At 36.4% G+C, this 23,567-nt stretch overlaps 1 long non-coding RNA gene and 1 pseudogene across 1 annotated transcript in view; both read left to right on the top strand.

Annotated features, from left to right (window-relative positions):
• LOC141570669 (uncharacterized) overlaps positions 1 to 23,567 on the top strand; it is a 49,865-nt gene that overhangs the window by 1,298 nt on the left and 25,000 nt on the right. The gene's annotated exons all lie outside the window — the stretch shown is intronic.
• LOC109455160 (large ribosomal subunit protein eL39-like) lies at positions 3,524 to 3,956 on the top strand (annotated as a pseudogene).

Below are 23,567 nucleotides of genomic sequence, written 5' to 3'. Positions count from 1 at the left end.
ATCGAAGAATAAAGTGACCTAGTAGTTAGGAAATCCGAGATCTATTTCTGGTCTGGCTGTGTGACCTTGGAAAACCATGTTAACTTTAAGACTCATTTTCCTTATCTGTACAATTAGCAAGTTTAACCTGATTATCAACAACATTTTGCTTGGCTTTTTCATTCCTGCAATTCTGCACATCTATTAGTTTTCATTAAATTCCTTCAACCTTGAGATAGACTACCAGAGTTTAAATTCTGGCCTAACCACTCAAATTACTTTTTTTATCTATTAGGTTGGTGCAAAAGTAATTGCTGTTTTTGTAATTATTTTCAACCTTTCAAACCGCAATTACTTTTGCACCATTACTTTTGCAACAACCTAATATAAAATGGGGATAGTAATAGACTTTCTTCATATATTTATCATGAGGATTAAATGAGAACAGTGTTGGCACATTATCAGAATTCAATAGACGTTAGCTGTTCTTCTTCTTCTTAAATAAACCTAACCTTTTGACATCTATTTACTCTTTCTTAGGTTTTCCAAATAGTGTCAAACCTCAGTCCAAATCAAACTTTCCACGGATGTTTAAGGTTGCCACAAATATTTTTGAGGCCATCCCAGTCTGTATCGAAAACTATGGAACTACATACAATAACAAATGAAAAGCAAGGATATTCTTTTACCTGTCGACTGTCAACAAAAAGTTGACTAGGTATTCCATCAGCAAAAAGGATTTATTCGGGAAAAAGAAAGGATTGCAATCCAGTACATGCAGCCACGGTGAGCCCCACGCAGGAAGAGAGCAAGAAAAAGGGAGTTCTTATTAGAGGGGAAAATGAAGTTAAGAGGAGGGGCTGTTAGCACCGTAGAGGTCTGTTGTAAACAGAGTTCTTTCCTTAGGGCATCTGCTACAGTGGTGGAGTGTGAGAGCTGCTCCCACAGGCCCTCCTGATTCCTATCTTGGTTTAGGTCTCTCATAAATTTTGACACCTCTTACTTATTAGAAATACTCTACTACTTTATTAAGTTGACCATTAAACCACCTATCTTTGATATACAACAGGTGAACTATTTGAAATAACTAAATACTTGTAATTTATGTATTTCTTCCACTGTAACTCTGGCCCACTGTCTGATTTTATACAGCCTTTGAGCTGAGAATAGTTTTTGCATATTTAAATGGTTGACAAAAATCCATGGAAGAATAATTATGTCGTGATACATGAGAATTATATGAAATTCACATGTTCATAAGTAAATTTTTTTTGGAACACAGCCACGCATAGTCATTTAGGCATTGTTTATGGCTGCTTTCACACTACAGTTGAAGAATTGAGTAGTTTAACACAGATCATATAGCCTGCAAAGCCCCAAATATTTACTATTTGGCCCTTTAGAGAAAAAGTTTGCCAACCCCTGCCTGATAGGAAGGATCCTCTACTACTCAGTGAGCTATGAAATACTTTTTGCTATGCTGGTCAATTAGCAAAACATATCTATTGTATGTATCCCAGATTCCCCAATATTTATCATAGTACAGAGTAGATACTCACTAATAGTTTAATGTAAGGATGACTATAGATAGGACCTGATGTGTGTGTGTGTGTGTGTGTGTGTGTGTGTGTGTGTAAAGTTTTCTGAAAGAACTATCACAGGGAGGTAGCCATAGATAATGCCTTTGCCTCCAAGCTTCTGCTCCTCATAGATCAGCGCCTAATGTCACTCAACAATCCTTAACAAGGGTCTATCCGATCCTAAATCCAGCCCTGACTTCTTATGCAATTTCACTGTCACTCTGATCTTGGGGCAAGAATAAGTAAGGCAAGGAAATGGAGGAGAAGGTAAACTGTACATGTCTGCCTCTCATCTTCTCTTCTCTGTACCCTTTGCCCAGAGACATAAATTCACCTCCTAACGCAAAAAGTCCTGGGAAATTCTTGCATCTACTTATTCTCTGAACTGTAATTGAATTTTATCATTCTCTCCTTTGAATGCTCAATGGCCGTGTGCTTTTATATTTTTTCCTTTAGTTTATTTCATTCTTTTCTTTAGCTTTATTTCTAAGAAATAAAAGAGGAAGAATGGCTCTGAAAAAGGAAGTCTTTTCTTAAAAACTAAAATTCTGTTTATTTTGCATTATTACTAGCAGCAAAATCTCAGAAAACCAAAGTGCTGTTTCTGGGATTGGCAGACCAAAGAGAAGTTAGGCTCTTTTCAGTGCTAGTCTTCAAGGGGAACGGAGACTTTTTTTGTTAAAGATTCAGTGTTGACAGTGTAAAGAAAAGCAAACAGGCTAAATGCAGATCCTTGTGGGGGGGAAAGGGAACATATAGGAGGCCAGCTCAGACTGAGAAGTAATCATACCTCTTCCTCACCCTCTGATTTCCTGAAATTCTTGTCATTGCCTTCCTCCTTGCCACCCTCATCCTGAACTCACCAATATAAATCTCCGTCCTCCCGGGGCCTATGCCACAGGAGCCACAGAAGAGGCTTCAGTCCCAGCTGCCAACATACAATAAATGAGGGAGGTTAGAAGTAAAGGGAGCCCCTAATCCCATAACTAAGACTGAATCAGGGGGACTGTATTGCTGGAATTTCACACAAGCATTCCAAACTCATTGTCTCATAAAAATAATATGAGGGTCTCTCTCTGTGCAACTTAAGACATCGACTGCCCAAGGAACCTGCCTACGCTGCCAACAGCAACCTTGCTATGGCAAAATCCATCAGGAATAGTATAGGTTAAATAGATTATTTGGACAGTGAGACAGGACCCTAGCCATTCTGTATAATATTGTTACTATAGAAGAATTCATTCTAATACCTCTAAAATGTGGAGATTCCCATTTAGTACCTTGGCTCACTCAGCTGAAGGTTCTTCACCTGTAAGTATTTAAAAGGCAGTTGTTTATAAAATCTACTGTTTGTTAAACACCCAGTCTACACTGTAATAGGTATTTTGTTTATCTTATTTAAATCTCAACAACCCTATAAGGGTAATATCTCTGTTTTACAAATAAAGAAACTTAAACTCAAAAAGATTAAATCACTTGCCCAAGGTCACGTCAGATTTATGTCAAATTACCATCTGAGGATTTGAACTCGGATCTCCTGAGCTGCAAAGGCCCTGTAAGTGTTCTCCAAAGACCCCTGAATCCCAATGTGAATACTATCAGAAGCTACCACTTATCCCCTACTGACAAGGTGAGAAGAAACGGGGAAGGTGAGTTGACTTCTTTAAATTGGGTCTTCAGTGATTCTCTGGTAGAAAGAACCATCTTTTAAAACACTTTTCACCTCCTCTTCATGATGGAAGGAAAGCTCAAGTTCTTACCTTGACCTACACCCAAAGTTGTTAAAAGGTAAAATAAACACCTCCAACCAAAAAACTCTCTGATACTCAGCGCATTAGATAGATATTTACTTGGTTAAAGGCAAATACATCTAGGAAAGTTTTTGAACTACAAATAAGTCATATACGTCAGTTTATTTTTTACCAGATTGTGGTTCTTCTCATGCCTATTGGAGTTTTCATTAGACGGAAGCAGAAGTCAAGAGATGTAATTTTGCTCTCCCCTCCTTTCTCTGCCATTGTGGTATGTGTGGTTGACTCTGTTCTTTGCCATGTATTCTCATAAAACTTTTAGGATCCAACAGTTACTGGTCAAGAAACAAAAGCATAACCATCCCATTCCCCAATAGAGTCAGATGAAATCTGGTAACAAAATAATGTACAAGTCCAAAAGGAGACATTGGAGAAGAGCCAAGTTGGGTTTCTAAGGAATCATATGTGAGATGGCACACATATTTATACTGTTTCAAGGTCACTTGCCTCTTACCATATCACAAAAACATCAGTACGATCTGGACAGTTAAACTTGTTTTATTGGGGAGGTGATTTTTCTCTTTGTTTCTGTGCTTCTGCACTAGTAGGTTGGTTCAGTAATGTATGAGAACTTTTGCTGGGAAAAAAAAAAAGATGTAATTTTGAAAGGGAAGGAGAGGCCATGTGGAAGACAATAACAGGGAGTTTTGATTAGCCAGGAGCAACTTGGAGGCAATGGGTTCTGGGACAGGAATGAAGAAGGACTATCCTGATCCAAATACCAGCAAGTTATTTTTTAAATTGTTATAACTTTAAATTGATTCTAAAGTTTTATGGAGAAGGCAAAAGACCCAGAATAACAAGCATAATATTGAAGGAGAAGAACAGCACTACCCAATTTCAAGACTTCTAATATAGCTATAGTACTCAAGACAGTATGGTATTGGTGAAAGAATAGGCAAATAGATCAATGGAACAGAATAGAGAGCCATAAATAGACCCATATAAATATAGTCAACTGGTCTTTGACAAAGGTGTAAAGGCAACACAATGGAGCCAAGATAGTCTTTTCAACAAACAGTGCAGGGAAGAAACTGTACAACCACGTGTCAAAAAAAGTTAATCTAGACACAGACTTTCTACTCTTCACCAAACTAGTTCAAAATGGATTGTAGATCTAAATATAAAACACAAAACTATAAAACTCCTGAAAGACAACATAGGAGAAACCTAAATGACTTGGGTTTGAAGGAGATTTCTTAGATATAGCATCATAGGCATGATCCATGAATGAAACAATGCATAAGCTGGACTTCATTTAAATAAATAAACTTTTGATCTGCGAAAGACAATATCGAGGGAATGTGAAGACAAAGCACAGGCTAGGAGAAAATATTTGCAAAAGACACATCTGATAAAGGACTGTTATCCAAAATATACAAAGAACTCTTAAAACTCAACAATATGAAAACAACTTGATTGAGAAATGGGCCAAAGACTTTAACGGATACCTTACTACAAAAGATATAAGTGTATAAAATAAGCATATAAAAAGATGCTCCACATCATATGTCATCAAGGAAGTGCAAATTAAAACAATGGGATCCTACTACACATCTATTAGAATGGCCAACATCTAGGACACTAAAAACAATGATTGCTGGCCAGGATGTGGCGCAACAGGAACTCTCATTCATTGTTGGTGGGAATGCAAAATGGTACAGTCACATTGGAAGACAGTCTGGCAGTTTCTTATGAAACTAAATATATTCTTAGTATATGATCCAGCAATCATGCTCCTCAGTAGTTACCCATAAGTTGAAAATGTATGTCCACACAAAAACCTGCACACAGATGTTTACAAGAGCTTTATGATAATTGCCAAAACTTGGAAACTACCAGCATGTTCTTCAGTAGCTGAATGGGTAAACTGGTGCCTCCAGACAATGCTAAAAAGCAGTGAGTCATGGAGGAACCTTAAATGCATGTTACTGAATGAAAAAAGCCTATCTGATAAGGCTCCATTGTATGATTCCAGCCTATGACATTCTGCAAAAAGCAAAACTGTGGAGACGGTAAAAAGACCACTGATCGTTAGGGGTGGGGGTGAGGGTGAATAGGGGGAGCAGAGAGACTTTAAAAGGACAGGGAAAATACTCTGTATGACACTATCAAAATGAGTACATGTCATACGTGTGTCCAGAACTGTAGAACACAACACCAAGAGTAAACCCTAAGATAGACTGTGGACTTTGGTAGATTAAGATGTGTCAGTGTAGGTTCATCAATTGTAATATATCAGTTTGGTGGGGGCTGTTGATAATGGGGAAGCTGTGTATGTGTGAGGGCAGGAGTATTTGGGAAATCTGTGTTCCTTCCTCTTAATTTTGCTATGAACCTAAAACTTCTCAAATAAATAATAAATAAATAAATAAATAAATAAATAAATAAATAAATACTTCAAAAATGGGAGGAGGGATTGTAATTTGGGAAATCATCAGAGCCTACCACTGCCTCTAGCTGAAAAGATGAGATAGAGGGCAAGTAAATTAACAAATTTTGGGAATGTTTCTCAAGCATGGCAAGGAATAATTACAAAAGACTGAAATATTCTGGAAACAAATAAAAGGTGCGTGCAGAGAAAAAATGTTCTTTACCGTATTAGATTATAAACAAAGCTTATCAGGAACTGCTTACACCCACTCATGAGTATATTACAGAATAACTGATGAGGAAGAACATAAAATTTTCCAGCAAGAGACTGCTAGCTTCATTTCTGACTAGGACAACATGACAAGTACCCTTGAAGCAATGTATGTCTATGTAAGAGTTACCTGAGTGGCTCTTTTAATTATGCAATAGAAGCTGAGGCTATTTCTGCATAAAGATGGGAAAATGAAGCTGAGTCACACACTCTGTTCACCAATATATAACTAAATAACAAAATATACACATTTAAAAATAGCAACATTTTGTCAGTAACAACCACTTTAGGAAAGAAACATACTCTCATGAGATAAACCAGAGAAAGTGATGGCCGACTTGACAAGTAGAAGGTTTTGCTGAGGCTTAGTGTGGCTCTACTTGCATCTGCCAGAAGCAATCCTTGAAAACGAACAACAAATCATTAGCATTCTCATGAATAATGCCAAATTTAGAAAGAATAGACTGAGAATATGTCCCTCCTCCCCCCTTTGCCTAGAAAAGTGGACATCGCTGCTAGTGAGAGGTAGACGAAAAGAGAAATGAACAACCATCACCCGGACTGCCTCTCGCTGGTCACTGCTTAGGCTCCAGGGCCCTACACTGAATTGGGGGAATGGCAGTGGTTGTCACATGGACATGGAATTACGAGCCTGGCAAGTGTCAGAGAGTACATTAAATTACATAAATCTATAAAATCTCACCAGAGGACACCCACTAGGCTATCCTGCCTCACTTTAGGTTCCCTGACTGCAATAATTGACTCAGAGATGAACCCAGGTTGGTCAATCAGAATTCACCTCTGGGATTTTTCTGTTGCAGCTAGCAGGGCACGTTTGCATTTTCAGAAAAAAAGGACCGTCATCCCTGAACATACCTAGATGATGCCTGAATGTTTTAGAAAAGAATGAACAAAATAGAGCTAAGTTCTATTTCTGACAGGGAGTAAGAGGATGACATGACAAGCTCACTTGAATCCTTGGTCCCATTCTGTGTAATTCCCATCTTATCCAAATATGTGAGTCCAAATTTTTCCCACCTGCTTGCCTTTTTTTTTTTTTTTTTTTTGCTTAAGTTGGTTTGAGTTTTCATTCTGTTACTGTCACCTTAGATCTCAAGATTAATTCATGGTGACTTACATTGCAACCAGCAGGAGAGTTGCAATTTTCCTGAATCTTGGGAAGATGTAGGCATGTGAATTAGCAGAGAGAAGAGCATCAGATATGGGTGAAAGGCAAGAAGAATATACCATTCCTGAAAAATACTTTATACATAACTTGATATAACTCAATTGCTGCCAGTAGGATTTTTTAAAAATAAAAGTATAGACACTAGGTAGAAAATTAATTCCACAGGAAAACATCTAACAGGGCTCTGAACAAATAGAAGAATGCAGAATGGGGAAATGAATGAATTAGTCTGATTTCACCTGCTGATTTTTCATTTTCTGCAAAGCAGAGGAAAGAACAAGAGAACCTTTCAAAGAAAGAAATTCAGTAAGCAGCTTTCTAAAAACACTTCTATAGCTGTAATTACTAGAAATTCAAATGGCCACAATATCTTTCCCTGTGTTCTGGGAGAACACTGCCATAGTCTCAGTGCAGAGGCTTTTGATTAGATAGTTCCTGGATCAGAAGCATTTGTAGAGAGAGAGAGAGAGTGCACTCTCTACAAATGAGAGGTTGTAAATAGTGCTTTAATTAAAGTACATATATCTGAACTAATCATGAATTTTCAATAAATAGGGTCGTTTGCTTTCTGAATCTTCAAATCTAGAGGTAGTTTAAAGAAAACACTTTTTTGCTATACGTACATGAAAAAGTCACTTTCATTTTATATATTTCTGAAAAAAACTCGTTTGTTTTTCAAAAATGAAATTTAAAAAAATAGGATGGTATTTTTACATATTTCTAACTTTCTATTCCAGGTAATGAAGTTTAGTAGTGTTTAACATGGTACATTTGTTTGCTTAATATTCTTCCTAGAAAGTTCTTATCCTGGAAAAGAAGGGGGATAGGGTTTTGAAAGTTTCTCATGGAAACATAGGAATGGAGACGGGCTGCGGATTAACAGGGTTGGATGACTAAGGACGTGGCATTTTACTAACATAGTAATAAGTAGGCAGAAAATAGTAGGACAAGTCATGTGGGGTAGGTAAAGCCCAAGACCTGACTTTAATGTTTGAATTTGAAGTAATCATAGTACTTCCATGGTAGAAGATAGTTGGATAGATGGGATTGGAGCTCAGGAATGATTACAGAGCAGTAGAAAACTAAGAAATATCCATTAAGTGTCAAGAGTTTACCCTCAGAAAGGGAGGTGGTTTTCAAGGGAGAGAGAGTGAAGAAAGCAAGGAATGAAGAAAGCAAGGTAAATAAAGCTTAGTGACCGCCCAAAAGTAGTAGTCGGGTCAACTCCTCCAATGCAGTCAGGTGGATGGGAGGGGCATAGGGGAATGTAAGGAGGGGCTTTAAAAGTATTTTTCTTGGGGGGAAAAAAAACTATGCTGCTCAGAGTGTAAAGAGAATTAAAGTCCTTGGATTTAGGATTTAAGAGGTCGTTTGTGACTTTCAGGAATGCATGAAAAGGACATGAGGCTTTCGCTGGCAGCAAATCTGTTAATTGTCTTTGCTTTAGTACTTATTCATTGTCCTTTTCTCAAGCTGGGTCCTGAAAGAGGAAATCTATGAAGAAAATGACCAGGCCCTGAAGACCTAGCCCACCACGAGGGACTCAATCCTTTAGCCAAGCCTTGAATCTGACTTAGACACTGAGAGCTTTTGAATAGGTGAAGACAGAATAGCTTTATTTTTCTTTCCTCCTTTTTAATTTTTTCTTTCCTTTTTTTCCTTCCATACTTCTTTTTAAAAATCTTTTTTTGTTTGTTTGTTTTTTAGGGATTAAGAAGCTTTTAAATCCCTCTCTTCCCCCACCCTCCCCGCCATATCTAGAAGACTCTAACAAGGAGAGGCGCTGACTAGAGAATATCTAGCCTACAATAGATAAAAGTGAAATGGTTTCCTAGGCTTCAGCCAGAGAGTAAATTCTTTCTAGCACTGACTCTGGACACCTTCTTGAAGAGTCTAATTAGTTTGCTTCTCCAACCTTGATTGCTACCTTTAAAAGAGGCTTTAAAGCCTGTTGAGTCTCCTAAACTCTCCAGGCCCTGCTGACTTGCCCTCCTCAGCAGGCTTGCCCTGCCTAGACCTCTTGCCGTCTAACCACACTGCTTAGCTAACCCTGCTTATGTCATACCCTGTTGCGTATTCCTTCCTCCTTTGGAAAACCCCATCAAAGAGCCAGCTCCTTACACAAACGGAAAGACAGTAAAGATTTTTGATGGAGTCAAGACCAATGATTTAAGGAATCAAGGGTGGAGGGTTGGATTTGGAAACGTTAAGTGTAGAATTAGAGACTTGTGGCTAAAGAGGGTGGAGTAAGAAAGGTTAAACTTGGTAGTATTTATCCTTTCTGCAGAGGAGGTTGCAAATCCTTTTCAAAGGGGAATGTGAATTATGTAATTATTTAGTATGTCTCCATAAAGCTGGTTTTAAAAAGGAGTGACTGTAAGAGATGCGGTAGGATTAGAAAAGTGTTGAGTTTAAAAGTCACCTTTATATTAACATGCCAGTTCTTAGTTATAGGTCCCCTTAATGATGTTTGCATATGCCAATAGAGTGACCACAAGTGTTTGTATGTTCCTCTCCTCCTTTCTCATTAAAATAGTAGATTGCTCCAAAGGTTTCCACAGATCCTGTTCAATTTTCTAGCAGTCATTCCAGGAAAGAACCAAATGGAACATAACTGTATGTTTCCTAAACAACAAATGCAAACACGATGTACTAAATATTCTAATACATAAATAACTTATATAGGATGTTTTATGCTGTAGTCAGCATAAAACATAGTTTTATGCATATAGACTATGCAACCAACAGTGGCTTAAATAATAAAGATATATAATTGTGTCATATAACAAAGATAGTGCCAGGATGGTGCGGCAACAAAATGTGGGCTTTCTCCTGATGGGCACACATTGGCTATGGCAGCTTCAAATTTTTCCTCACCAGAAAATATACAAGAAAGCAGGAAGGATGGGGAAGAAAAAGGCATTCTCCTCACTTTCTACTTTTTTTTAAATTAGGGAGGAAAAATCTTTCCTGGAAGCTATCAGGCAAACTCCCTATTATAGCTCAGTGGCCCAAAATGGGTCACATTGCAAACCCCTAGCTTCACGGGAGGCTGGGGAAATAAATATCTGGCTTTGTAGCCTTAGAGAAACAAATGCAGGAAAAGGCAACTGAAAATGGCTTTTGGGTAGGCAACCACACTGTCAGCTATATCACTCACTGGAAAAAGGATAATACAACCAAAAAATATTTGCTTGAGAACTTCTGATATGAGCAGATTTCACTTAAACGAAGGTAAAGCTTAAAAACTGAGGACTAAGATTTGAGAAAAAACTAGCATACTTGAATAGCAAACAAAGCTTCAAAAACCAAAACACGAGCATATGAAAATATGTTATGAAAATAAATCTGATTAAGATAGCTCTGTGTTTTGAATTCCACTGAGTTTGGAGGACTGTAGATTTCTTGCAGTACTAGCTGTTCCTGGAATTCTCCTATGTCACCTCCAGGGTAGATGCCTAGGGGTCAAGAGCCTGGATATTTCCACCTCAAACAAGTTCGCTAGGTGTGTTTCTAACAACTACTAAAAATGGTATTTATTTTTCTTTCTATCTTAATTTTGAATTGGGTCACATTTAACATCTCTGTACTTCTCAGATCCTAAATATGGTACTAAAGGATGAAGAAAAGTGCTGATATTTGGAGAAATGTAATCTAATTCTCAGACCTGGGATCCTTGCAAAAGTCTAAAACTCAGAAGAACAACCGTTTTTCCATCAGACTGGACCAACTCATATGTTGTGAAGGTGTACGCCTAATTAATAACTTCTAAACTCAAAGAATATCTTTTATGTTTTTTATTGTACAGAATGAGAAAAAGAGTCACACTGGCTTAATTTTCAATGTTATTAATAAATGGAGATATTGTACATACATTCCAGCTTTAACAACTTTGACTACACTGACCCTTGGATTTTTTACTTTTAAGAAAGGAAATACAGAACTGATTTAAAAAGAGCACTATATGCCCTATTATGAGAGTCTATAGTATAGAAAAAGAGGTTATTTAGAAATTCAAAATTTAAGCTTCAATTTCTGTGTCCTTTACACGTATCATGGCTAAGTCCTTCTAAGGATAAATTTAAAAAGAAATTATTAACAAATTCTGCTTATTATTGAGAATATTCTTTCCAAAGTTTATACACAAAAAATATTAAAGAAGAAAGTAGATTTATGATTAAGAATCTATGGGGACCCACTAGGAACCCCAGAGCTGGTATGAAGATTATTATAAGCTGAAGACATTTGAGATTCAACAGATGCAGAAAAAAGCCACTTTGGAGCTTCCCTTATTAAAAGCAGGAAAATGAGGTTGCCATAAATTCCTTCTTCTGGCAGCTCTTATTCTCAGGAAGGAAGCCAAGAGTAAACCAACCATAAATCCCCTCTTTGAGGAATTTTATAGCCTTGAAGAAGAAAGACCACCAGTATCTGCATAGACAAACATTATCATAAACTTTTTATCTCTCCTTTGTTCTCCTAAAACCCCATTTGTATCTCTGAAAGAAATTTATGTCCTTCCCAAAGAAGACTTCTTTTCCCTTGCTAAATTCAGTATATAAACCTCTAACTTAAACTGTTTAATGAGCTAGCTGCTTCTTTTGTTTGTTCTCTTATGCATACAAAGAAACCATTTTTCTCCTGTTAATCTGTCTGTTGTCAATTTAATTTGCAGGCCTCTGGTTACTATAGATGAGAAGGTAGAGGAAAAGTTGCTTTTCTTTCCCACAAGTCTGCTAGTTTTGAAGAGTGGTGCTATTGGCATTTTTGGTGGGACAGTTCTTCATTGCATGGACTATCCCATGATTTCAGGACATTGAGTATCACTGGCCCCTGCCAGTAGTGCTCACACACCCCACACCCCCCCATCTCACAATATGTTAACCAAAAAGACCCTACACATATCCTAAGTACGGTTATCAGATAAATACAGGGAGCCCAGTTCAATTTAGATTTCAGATTATTTCAGAATAATTTTTGTTAAAGTATGTTCCAAATATTACATGGGACATACTTATACTGAGAAGTACTTTGTTGTTTGTCTAAAACTCAAATTTAACTGGGCTTCCTGTATTTTTTATACACTTTATTTTGTTTTAGGACAATTTTAGGTACATAGTAAGATGAGAGGAAGGTACAGAGATTTCCCATATACCTCTTCCCCCCACACATACATAGCTTCCCCCATGATCAATATCTCCTACTAGAAAGGTACATTTCTTGCAATTGATGCACCTACACTGACACATCATTATCACCCCAAGACCATAGTTTACATCAGGATTCACTCTTGGTGTTGTACACTTGATGGGTTTGGATAAATATAATGACATGCATAAACTATTACAGTATCATACAGAGCAGTTTCATTGCCCTAAAAATCCTCTTGTGCTCCAGTTTCCTGTATTTTTATAGGCCAAATCTGGCAACCCTAACCCAAAAAAAAGCTCCCTAAAGAGTTGGTGCCACTGCTCATGAGCACTACCTCCTCTTAAAAAGAGACTTGCCAACTTGCTGAACATTAGAGTTCAAAATACCGCCTTCATTCATTCATTCATTCAGCAGATAATGATTTGCAACATTTTAAAGGGTTTAGTAGTTTTCTATGTTTCACTAGGCGTTGTAAAACACAAAAATAAATAAGACATAACCCCAAATCTCCAGGGACTATTGAATGCTGGCTTCCCCAAATCACTTAAAACAACCTGTTGATAAAACAAAGCTGAGTTTATTGTTTACTGCAGTAGAATCTTAATAGAGTCTCAGAGAGGGAGAGGCAAAATTGGAATATTGATAGAGATTTTGAACTTTGAATGAAGGCAGGTCTTTTCACTCCTGGGGAACGGGGTGTTTTTTAAGTAGGATTGGGTATGCATCACTATGTGGGTTATGTGAATGTTATAGTTTGGAATTGATGGACACAGCAAGGTGAGGATTGTGGCCAGTCTGTTTGATACCTTCTATTGAAAAGTTGATGGTTCTCCCAGGAAATTCCACTGTGAGACGTTTTCCTTTAGATCAAAATGGTTAATGCTTGTTTGTCACTTATATTGGGAAAATCAACGTTATCCTGGACAATTATGCTCAGAATTTTACTGAGGCATACCTTTTGTTGTGTCCTGAAGATGATCTACGTCCTAAGACAGATTCTGTCTCTCTGCCTACTGTTTTAGCCCAGAAGGGCCATAAGTTTCCCCAAAGAATTTATAATTCTATCTATCAAAGTAAAGTTCCTTAGCTCATTCATGATTTGTAAATCCTTTACTTCTGACAGACTGTGGGCTGTTCCAAGCCTTGCTATGCCAGTAACTAAGACACAATTAAGAAGATTCCTGGGTGACACTGGCTGTATTCAAGCTGTGGCTTCTAGCTCTCCTGAAATAACAATGTCTTTGAACAGTGTCTGTTAAAAGCAACAATAGACAAAAAAAAAAAGAAGAAAAAAAAGGAGCTGTATGACTTAACTAAGTCCTTGGAAGGGAAACTTCTTCTTTGGACACCTAAATACGAACAGGCCTTTTTTGAGTTACCATGAGACCTTCAACAAACTATGGCTTGTCTAATAAGAGCAGTCACAGCAGCTAAACTAGCAGAGACATCAGCAACTCGTGTTGGGAGCCCGCTTTAAATCTGATGTTCCTTCATGCTGTACAATCTTTGATTCTCACTGAAAACACACCACATTTCTCAGTAAATAAGCTTATCTCCTGTGAAATCCTATTACCTTCGCTGTTATCCATTTCTGGTCATTGTTATATTATACTTTAAATCCTGCTTCTATCTTATTATTACTTGAAGAAGAGGAAACTTATAACTCTCTAGCCTCTGTTTGTGAATCTATATTCTGAATAGACACATTAGAAATCCCTTTAGAAAATGCAGACTTAACCTTGTTTTTTTCGTTTTTTTTGTGTGTTTTTTTTTAAATTTATTGGGGTGACAATTGTTAGTAAAATTACATAGATTTCAGGTGTACAATTCTGTATTACATCATCTGTAAACCCCATTGTGTGTTCAACCACACGCCCAGTGGTTATATATATGTACCCACAGCATCATTTCTATTTTTGTAGTATCCTTTTATAACCTGAAACCCACATTCCATGCTATCACCTAATGGTTTCCTAATTATTATTATTAAGCAGTATTGTTGTTAGTAAACATTGCACACATAGAGCCGTATTACAGTAAACCAACTGAACCACAGTTCAGTGCCCTTACCCAGTAGGTTTTTATTTAGAACATAAGCAATGTAGAACCTATGATAAGATACAGAAACATGTCATATCCTTGTTTTCTTTCCTTTTCTTTCCCTTAGGTTTAGAGGGTTAAGCTACTAGTCATACTTCCTTGTTCATGGTCCATTGCCATCATTTGTTTAAACCTTCCCCCCATCCCTTCACTTTTAAGAATTTTAGGTAAGGAGAATATTTTACGTGTATACTCCCATTCCCCAGGGTTTAAATGGAAACAAAGTCCTAGGAGTCAAAGAGATCAGGGTTTAAATTCTAATTTTTTTTTGACACTTAATGAGCATGTAATCTGGGTAAGGGATTTAACCTCTCTGAGACTCCATTTTCTCATCTGTAAAATGAGAATAATAATAATAACTACCTCACAGGGTTATTGTGAGAATTGGATTCTAGAGTGCTTAGCACAGTGTCTGGTGCACGGTAAGTGCTCAATACATTTTTGCTGCGATTATTAGACCATCAATGGCATAAGAACTTTGACTTTGGACAAAGAGCCATCCAGGCTAGGGATATCTACTACCAATATATTATGTGACTTGAAGTCACTTTGCCAACCTGTTACTCCGTTTCTGCAACTAAGGAATGAAAATGACGTTGCAATTATTTGTAAATAAGACTGTGAAGTTTTAGAGCACTAAATGAATGTTAATATACGTCACTCATTAAAATTTGTAGTTATGTTTGTAATCCTGAACATACGTAAAATTAATATTTTGTATTAATAATGTGCCTTCCACTCAGGCATTAATGAGATATTTCCAAGATGAACAAGCATAGAGTATCGACCCTACCCAAGATGATAGACTCAGTAAGACAGGAGGAGCACATATTCTATATCTGACAGGAACTGGAGAAGACCTTTATCTTCTCTGAAGAATTTTATTTTTAGTTATGTAAACAGTAAGTAGTCCTCAGTAAACCTCACCAACCTATTCATTAGGAAGTGCGTGCACCAATGTTCCGATCTTCCGTGAGAGCTGATACTGTTGGTCGCTAGGCCACTTGAATAACTATGCCATTCCTCTCCCCTTGGATGCCTAATTCTGACATAAAATTTACCTCCCCCAAAGGGTTAGCAGCAAAGGAGAAAATGTTATGCTATAAAAGCGATGGAACTCCTGGGTCTCCTAAGGCACTCTGCTTTGAACCTCACCTCAAGGCGCAAGATTCATCATTGTTATGAGCTCATTCGCCTCTTTTTGTTGAAGGGCTGCATGGTCTGAAAGCCTGTGAGCCAGACTGCCGGTGTTTGAATCCTGGCTTTGGTGCTCTCCAGCAGTGTAAACTTAACCCCTCAAGGCTTTGGTAGGGAAGACAAAAATAGCACCAACCTCCTAAATTAGACCGGCTTAGACCAGACTAAAGGCTCAATAAATATTACCTATTATGTCTACAGCCCACATTGTATGCCTAATTGGAATGTGGTTCACTTGAGAGGTAAAACTGGACGATGAAGTTAGCTTACATTGAAGTAATTTCTGTGAGGACTTCCCTTAAGATACCAATGTGAATCCCTTCATCTTCACATAAATAGCACCGGTTTTTCCCTCCTCATTGCTAAAATTTCAAAAGTCAGTACCGCTCAGAGGGTAAGTGCGTGGACTTTTAAGTCAGTCATGACACTTACTGTGTTTCCTTGCCTTGGTTTACCCATCTGTAAAATAGTTAAAAATAGTACCTTCTTCACAAAGTTGTGAGGTTCAGATGAGATAATGCAAGTAATGTGACTAGCATAGTTTCTGACAAACAGTAAATATTTAATATTATGTTATTAATAATAAATGTTAGTGGTTGTTATTGCTATTTTAAATAAAATAACAAGGCAAATAAGCCCCTCTGATATTCCTACTGTTAGCTACCATTATCACAAATTTAAATGTGGTCAGAATTGGGGTTTCTCATTGTAGATTTATGTATGTATAAAGCTCATTATCGTCTTAACAGATTAAAATTAATTTTATGTTAGCCGAAACAAAATGTAACAAGGAAGGTAAACCTTTAGCTCCACTCTTGCTTAAATGTATTCTAAAGCAAACTAGTTGTTGTCCCTTATGAGTTGCTCTCAAATATTCAAAGTGCTGCCATGGATCATTTAAACAGCTGAACACATTTTAAAATTGTAATGCTATAATAAATTAACAAAAGATTTTAGCAGAAAAAAAAATTTTCCATTAATTCCCAAGGGGAAGCCGAACTGTGTTTACCTATTCATATACTTACAATAGGTTGTTTATTAAATTCCCTTTCCCTTACCACAGTCCTTAGTTCCAACTTCATCTTCATTTGCTGTGAAGCATGGGTGTTGCTGTGGCAACCCTGGGACTCACAGCACTAGAATGAGGCCAAGTCAGAATAGACCAGAATCTGTACCTCTGTATATGTCCATCGCTCTTTATTTATGGCATTTATCATTTATGAGCTGTATAGGATTTATTTGGTTGTGTACCCGTCCATAAGATAGCTCTTAGAACTCCTGCTGCCTGCCATAACGTCTTGTTGGAAGGAAAGAAGGAAAAACAGAAGGAAGGAAAGAAGGAGAGAAGGAATTAGTATGGAACTAGAGTCAGAGAAGTGAGCCTAGGAAAACACGATTGTTATTATACTCTCCCACCCTCTCTATACGACCATGTTGGTTGCTCTTGTATGTCTCTGCCCTATTTCTTGATCCTAGCTTTAAAGAGAAGTAATTCAAAGAACTCTTCTTCATTGATATGAGTGGATTCAGTAATTTTAATCCCCATCAGTAGTAATAATATAGTCAATTGGAAATATTTTTTGTGGTAGAATTTAAAGTAGGCTAAATGGAATAATTAGCAGGTCTGTCATATATGGTCTTGTCCATCCTCTGATTTAAAAATTAATTTTATGTTTCTGTCAGCCTTGGGATCAGTAAAAGCTTCTGAAGATGTCCCTCTATACCTTAACTTGTCCTTTTATCTATAGGAACTAAAAGTATTCATTTTGAAACCATACTTAGTTTATGCCCCAAAGAATATAATAAATAACGTATGATGACACCCAGTGAAATACAATTATTGAAATGGCTTTTGGGAGTACTGTCCTCTGACTCCAAAAGACACTTTGAATGCTTTTTTTCTGATTGTAATAGCATAGCTCATTAACCTGAGGGATAGAATAGCATTTGCTTGTATTTTACTGTTTCAAAAATAGTTTTCCTAATAGATTACGTTGTTGGTCTTTTTAATATTTTAGGGAAGACATGTTAATTTAATTTTTTTAAATTGTATTTCCTTCTTTGAATGGATAAAGTCATATGGTTTAAATTTTTAAAGGTACAAAAGGGTATCTAGAGAGATCTTTCTTCTGCCCTTGTCTCCTAGCCATCCTGTTCCTGGAGGTAACCACTGTTTTAGATACTTCTCCAGACATAAGTATTCTCATACTGATTTTTGACAGATGTCATGTAATCTAAGCAGACACTTGGCTCAGCACCTAAACATCAAATTCAGTTATTTCCTAACGGAGTTCTTTCTCTCTACTGGTTATTTGCTATAAATTGACTCACAAAATGGAAAAAAATCAGTACAATTAAACTCCCATTCGAGTGAACTTGATAGAATGTCAAAATTGCTGGGATTAATTTACATAATAATGTTTAAAAGAAAACCAATTGCTACAGAGAGCAGATGGCATCCTTTAAAATATAAAGCAGTGTCTTTTCTAGGGTTTGTCTGTCAGTGAAGAGGATGACTTATCTATTTAGGGAATTCTTTGTTGTTGTTTAATCATGTTATATGGGAAATGTCAAGTGAGGCTTCAAATCCAATCCCACAGTGCCCCTTCTTTTATCTCTACTTCTTTCTGCATGTTTTTAGCAATAACCTTGTCCTTAGATCACCTCTTTATCCTGCTAACACTTGAGTTTTAAACCTTCTTAGAATTGCCCAGTGGGTCTATCCATGTTTGCCTCACTTTTCTGTTCTAGTCTGGGCTGCAGCCCATCGAAGTCCCTGCATGGGAGCAAAGTAACAGCATAAAGAATTAATTCTAAAATAGTCATGGTTGGTTATACCCATGTTTGGAAACAGCATTTCTATATGGGGCTTTCCATGCAATGCAATTTGTTGAACTATATCACCTGCCTTACTGTGAATGGGGTCATTTGCTTGGATATGGGAATTGGTTCATTAAATGGAAGCTTAAGGTAAACCGGTATTTAATGAAATTGGACTTTCCTTGATGATGCACGTCTGTCCTAGACTCCTCTAGAGGGAATTATTTATGAGGTGGTCATGGAGGAAGGTGTGTGTTCCCACCCATAAGGAGTGCTCTATTTGAGGCCCTGTAAAGGGTTATAATGAAGATATAAGGCAGGTATTCTCCTCAGTGTACATGCTATGGGTCCACGATAAGACAACATTCTAATGAAAGCTTTTAGGTATTTCTTAGTGTTCATCCTACTTCACTAGGATTCAACAAAGCCTTACCTTATACTAAACTACAGTCCACACTTAGGGAAAGGTCCCAGAGTTTTATTAGTATAGTAGTTTATTTTGTTAGTTTTATTAATTCATACTGAAAAAAACATGTACTAACTAATAAGAACAGTGTTTTCATTTTTTCATTATCAAGTGCTGTAACTAGGCAACCAGGAATTTGATTAGAATCTGCTGTTTGCTTGACACAATTCTCAGTGCCCTCAGGCGTCCACCAACAAGGTTAGAGACTCCTGTCACAATGTCAAGCAGTTCAAGAATTATTGGATCATCTGTGTTAGTATATTTTTTCCCAGCATGCTTCAGATCAAGTATTTTTCTTATTATTCATTTTAAAAACCATAGTGCTTTAAATGGGTTACCTGAAATACAATCTCTTACTAGCACAGGCTTGTACATCATACATTGAAAACAAGCTTATCTGGACCCAACCTATCTTTGGGTATAAGTGAGAGCTACTTTTAATAAAAATTCAGAATTGTATACAAAATATTGGTGTTTTATTTCTGGTATCTATTCTCATAAGAAACTTCATCACTAAGGGGCAGTGAAAACTGTGTGGTCAGATATTTTTGGTTTATGGCATTCAAAAATTTCAGAATTATGTTTTCTGCTACAATGTTATTTGTTATATCACTTATACGATGCTTATCTCAGAAGCTAGGATACTGAGATAGTAATGACAGATTGAATAGAGAGCTATCGACCTGTCTAATATACTTCCTATATAGGTGCAATAACAGAAAGAAAAGTTCTCGAAATAGAATTTAAGCTCTAAGTAGTTTAAGCTACTATTTGTCTCTAAGATTAACATCCAAGCAACAGATATTAGTATATAATTTTTTTAAAGGTGAGAAAAATATTTTTTCATTCAGTTTAGCAGTATCTTTAGGTATTTGAATCCCCCAATGTTCTCTCAAACAACCTAATTTTGAAAACTAATAAGAAAATGGCTATTTTATTTCCTTACTATGATTTCAGGTGGTTTATGTTTAAATAATTCTCCTGAAAACTACTTTAAGACTGACAGCTAATAGCTCAATGGAACAGTTCCACCTCTGACTCATGGAGAATCTGGTATAAATCATTTGACTCATCTGCTTCTCTCATTTAGGAAATGTCACTGGAAATGTACCATAAGGTGCTTGTGAAATGCTTGAATGCTCATATAAAAGGTGCTAGAAAATTACAAGGTTAGAAAGTCTTATTATTAAAATATGGTTTTATAAAGCTTCAAGCAGATATTTTAGTTTCATTAGTAGATCAATTCTGAAATAACCTTCTTATGTGGGGGACAAAAACCCTGCTTCCCCTCTAAATGAAATACCTCATTAAATTTTTTTATAGCTTCTGGTCATTAGGTTACATAAAATAAATTGAAAGAAACAAATATTCAGTACTGGATTTAATATAAAATTTTTTCCTAATTAAGTTAAAAAATCCACACAATATCCAGATCTGACCATAAATTAAATTAATTAAATCAGTTACTTATTCCACTTTAAGTAGAATTAAACCTGTCTGCAGCATAATTTTAAAAAGATTAACAAATGTCAGTCTCTTAAGGTTATTTCCATTAAATAGAAAGCATTGTACAATATGTAAATAATATGCTTTTATTAGAATAACTGACAACGTTTTAATACTCTATTTTTTAGAACAGTTTTAGATTTACAGAAAAATTGAGACAGTAGCTCAGAGAGTTCCCATATGCCCACACCTAATTTCCCCTATTATTAACATCTTACATTATTATAGTACATTTGTTAAAATTAATGAACCAATATTTATACGTTATTATTAACTAAAGCCCATGGTTTACTCAGATTTCTTAGTTTTACCTAATGTCCTGTTTCTGTTCCAGGATCCCATTAAAATGCCACATTACATTTAGTCATTATATGTCCTTAGGTTGTGACACTTTCTCAGACATTTCCATTTTTGATGACTTTGACGGTTTTGAGGAGTACTGCTTATGTAGATTGTAAGATGTTCCTCTGTTGGTGTTTGTCTGATTTTTTTTCTCACAATTAGACGGGGAGAAGACCACAGAGGTAAAGTACCATTTTCATCAGATCATATTAAGATTATTTATATCTACTTGATTTATTAACATTATTGATCTTGGTCACCTGACTGATGTATGTTTCTCAAGTTTCTTTACTGTCAAGTTATTCTTCTTCCCCTCTGTCATGCGGGAGACCCTGCTCGCTGGGCCATTTGTCGTGCAGGGCACCCTGTGGGGTCTCAGCTCCTGCTCCCCACATGAGAATGTAGGATGTGGCTAGGCCAAAAAGGAACACCCACGGAGCCATAGGTAGGGGAGTCATACCACTATAGTTTCACTGGAGGCTGGATTCACACGACATGCGACCTGCTGTCCGCTTTTCTGCCAACCGCCTGACTCCCTAGCTGCAATCCGCTCTTGCCAGCCACCATCATCTTGCTAGCCCCCATTTTTCTGCTAGCGTAGCCATAGCAGTTATATTAGTGGCCAATGGCTCACTGGTTACAGCTGATGGCCAACTAGCCACAGCTGATGCCCATCCAATCACAGTTGATGGCCGTTTACTACCTGAGCCAGCACCTTTCCATGTGAGGCCGAGAGCCTGGAAACTGCACCCCTGACTCTGTCCCCACACCCCCTTTCCCAAATGTTACTATTTGGAAGGAAGTCAGTATGCACAGACCACACTAATGGAGTTCCCGTAACTCCATAAGTCAAGAGTTATGCTTCCTTTCCTTGAAAGTGGAGTATCTACATAAATTATTTGTTAATTCTTTTGCATGGGAGATTTGTCTTTTCTCCCCCATTTATTTATTTCCTCAATCATTTGTTTATATCAGTATGGGCTCATGGATTTTTATGTTATCTGTTGGTTTATAATCTCATACTGTTTTATTTTGTGGCTTAAATTGTTCCAGCTTTGGCCATTGGGAGTTCTTTCAGTTGGCTCCTACCATGTTTCCCTGAAAATAAGACCTAGCTGGACCATCAACTCTAATGCATCTTTCGGAGCAAAACCTTAATATAAGACCGGGTATAATATAATATAATACCAAGTATAATGTAATATAATATAATATGATATATATGTATATATATAATATTGTACTAGGTATAATATAATATAATATATATATATAATATAATACTGGGTCTAATATAATACAATATAATATAATATAACATAATATAATACAATATAACATAATACTGGGTCTTATATTAATTTTTGCTCCAAAAGATGCAATTAGAGCTGATGGTCTGGCTAGGTCTTATTTTCGGGGAAACACCGTATGTTACTTTTATATATCACACCATTGTTTTTTGTTTGTTTTAGCCTTTTCTTAATCTCTGGCACTACAAGATGCCCAGGCTCATCTAGGAATAGCTGACAACTTTTAAAAAATGAGAATTTCTTTCTCATTAGGAGAACTGACAATTATAATGAACTCTTATTTATCTCCCAGCCAAACTGTCAGAGAATCCAAATAACTATTTTTTTCTGCATTTAATATTATAAGAGATAATCATGAAATTAGTATGAATTCAATTTTGTTTTCTATAATTTATATAGCTGCAATATATTACAATTACAATGAATTTATAATGATGATTAACATGTTTAGAGCCTCAAGATTTTTCTGATTCAAGTAAAGATTCAAATGTATTAGTATAATTTTAATACTGTGTATTATAGTCTATTTAAAAAAAAACCCCACAATTCAAGTGTCATATATAAAACACTCAAATGTCCAACTATCACAGATAATTGGAATTTTACCTGAGGAATCTGAATAATTTATTTATAAGAATGTGGGTAAATGTGAATATTTGTTAGGACATAAGGTACATTCATAACTTAGAACCAGATAACATTATTCGGGTTCTCACAAATGGCAAGATTGATGTTAAATGTATTAATATAAACAAAAGTATATAGCAAAGTGCATGATACATTTGTTTGATCTTTAATATTCAGGCTAAAGAGGGCCAGAGATAAATATGAAGCCTTATGGCACATGGTTGCCTAGATGTGTTTTATTTTTTCGAGGATACCTAACTTTGAAGGCTGAGTGTGAGGGTCCTTTTAGTTTTAATTCTTTCTGAGTCAAAAATTCATCTTAATCAATTTTCCAACTTATAAAACAGTTTTTTCAAATGGTGAATTTGGGTGTCAACCCTATTTGATTCCTGAGGGCATGTTAACTGGGGCTCTTTTTCCACCAATTCTCTTATGTAGGCCCCAAATCCTTTGGAGATACTCCCTTTACCTCATGGTTAAAAGGGAAAAAGGGTGAAAGAAAGATATTTTTCTGCTGTCTCCAGATTCACCTTTATTTTTTAAAAAACATTTCTTACATTATCTTTAATAACAATAATCTTGAAAACTATGTGAACATGCGGTTTTATCTCATACCTGTCTACCCAGATCTGCAGTTTATCTCTATCATTTCCCTCCAAGATTAATTAAAGACCTGCATGAATTACAAGTCAAATGAAGATTATAAAATATATTTTTTTCTTTAGAATTTACTTGGACTGTTGACACTTCCTTCTATACTCATTTGCTAAGCCATGGTCTCTCATTTCCGTTTATATTTTCCTATGAGCCCTGATTTACCCACCTCAGTGGTTAAGAAAAAAACA

The sequence above is a fragment of the Rhinolophus sinicus genome, chromosome 3, assembly GCF_057876585.1.
Source record: "Rhinolophus sinicus isolate RSI-liver-muscle chromosome 3, RSI-T2T, whole genome shotgun sequence".
NCBI lineage: Eukaryota > Metazoa > Chordata > Mammalia > Chiroptera > Rhinolophidae > Rhinolophus > Rhinolophus sinicus.
Note: the sequence above shows the minus strand (reverse complement) of the source record. Positions and strands in the feature narration are given on the sequence as shown.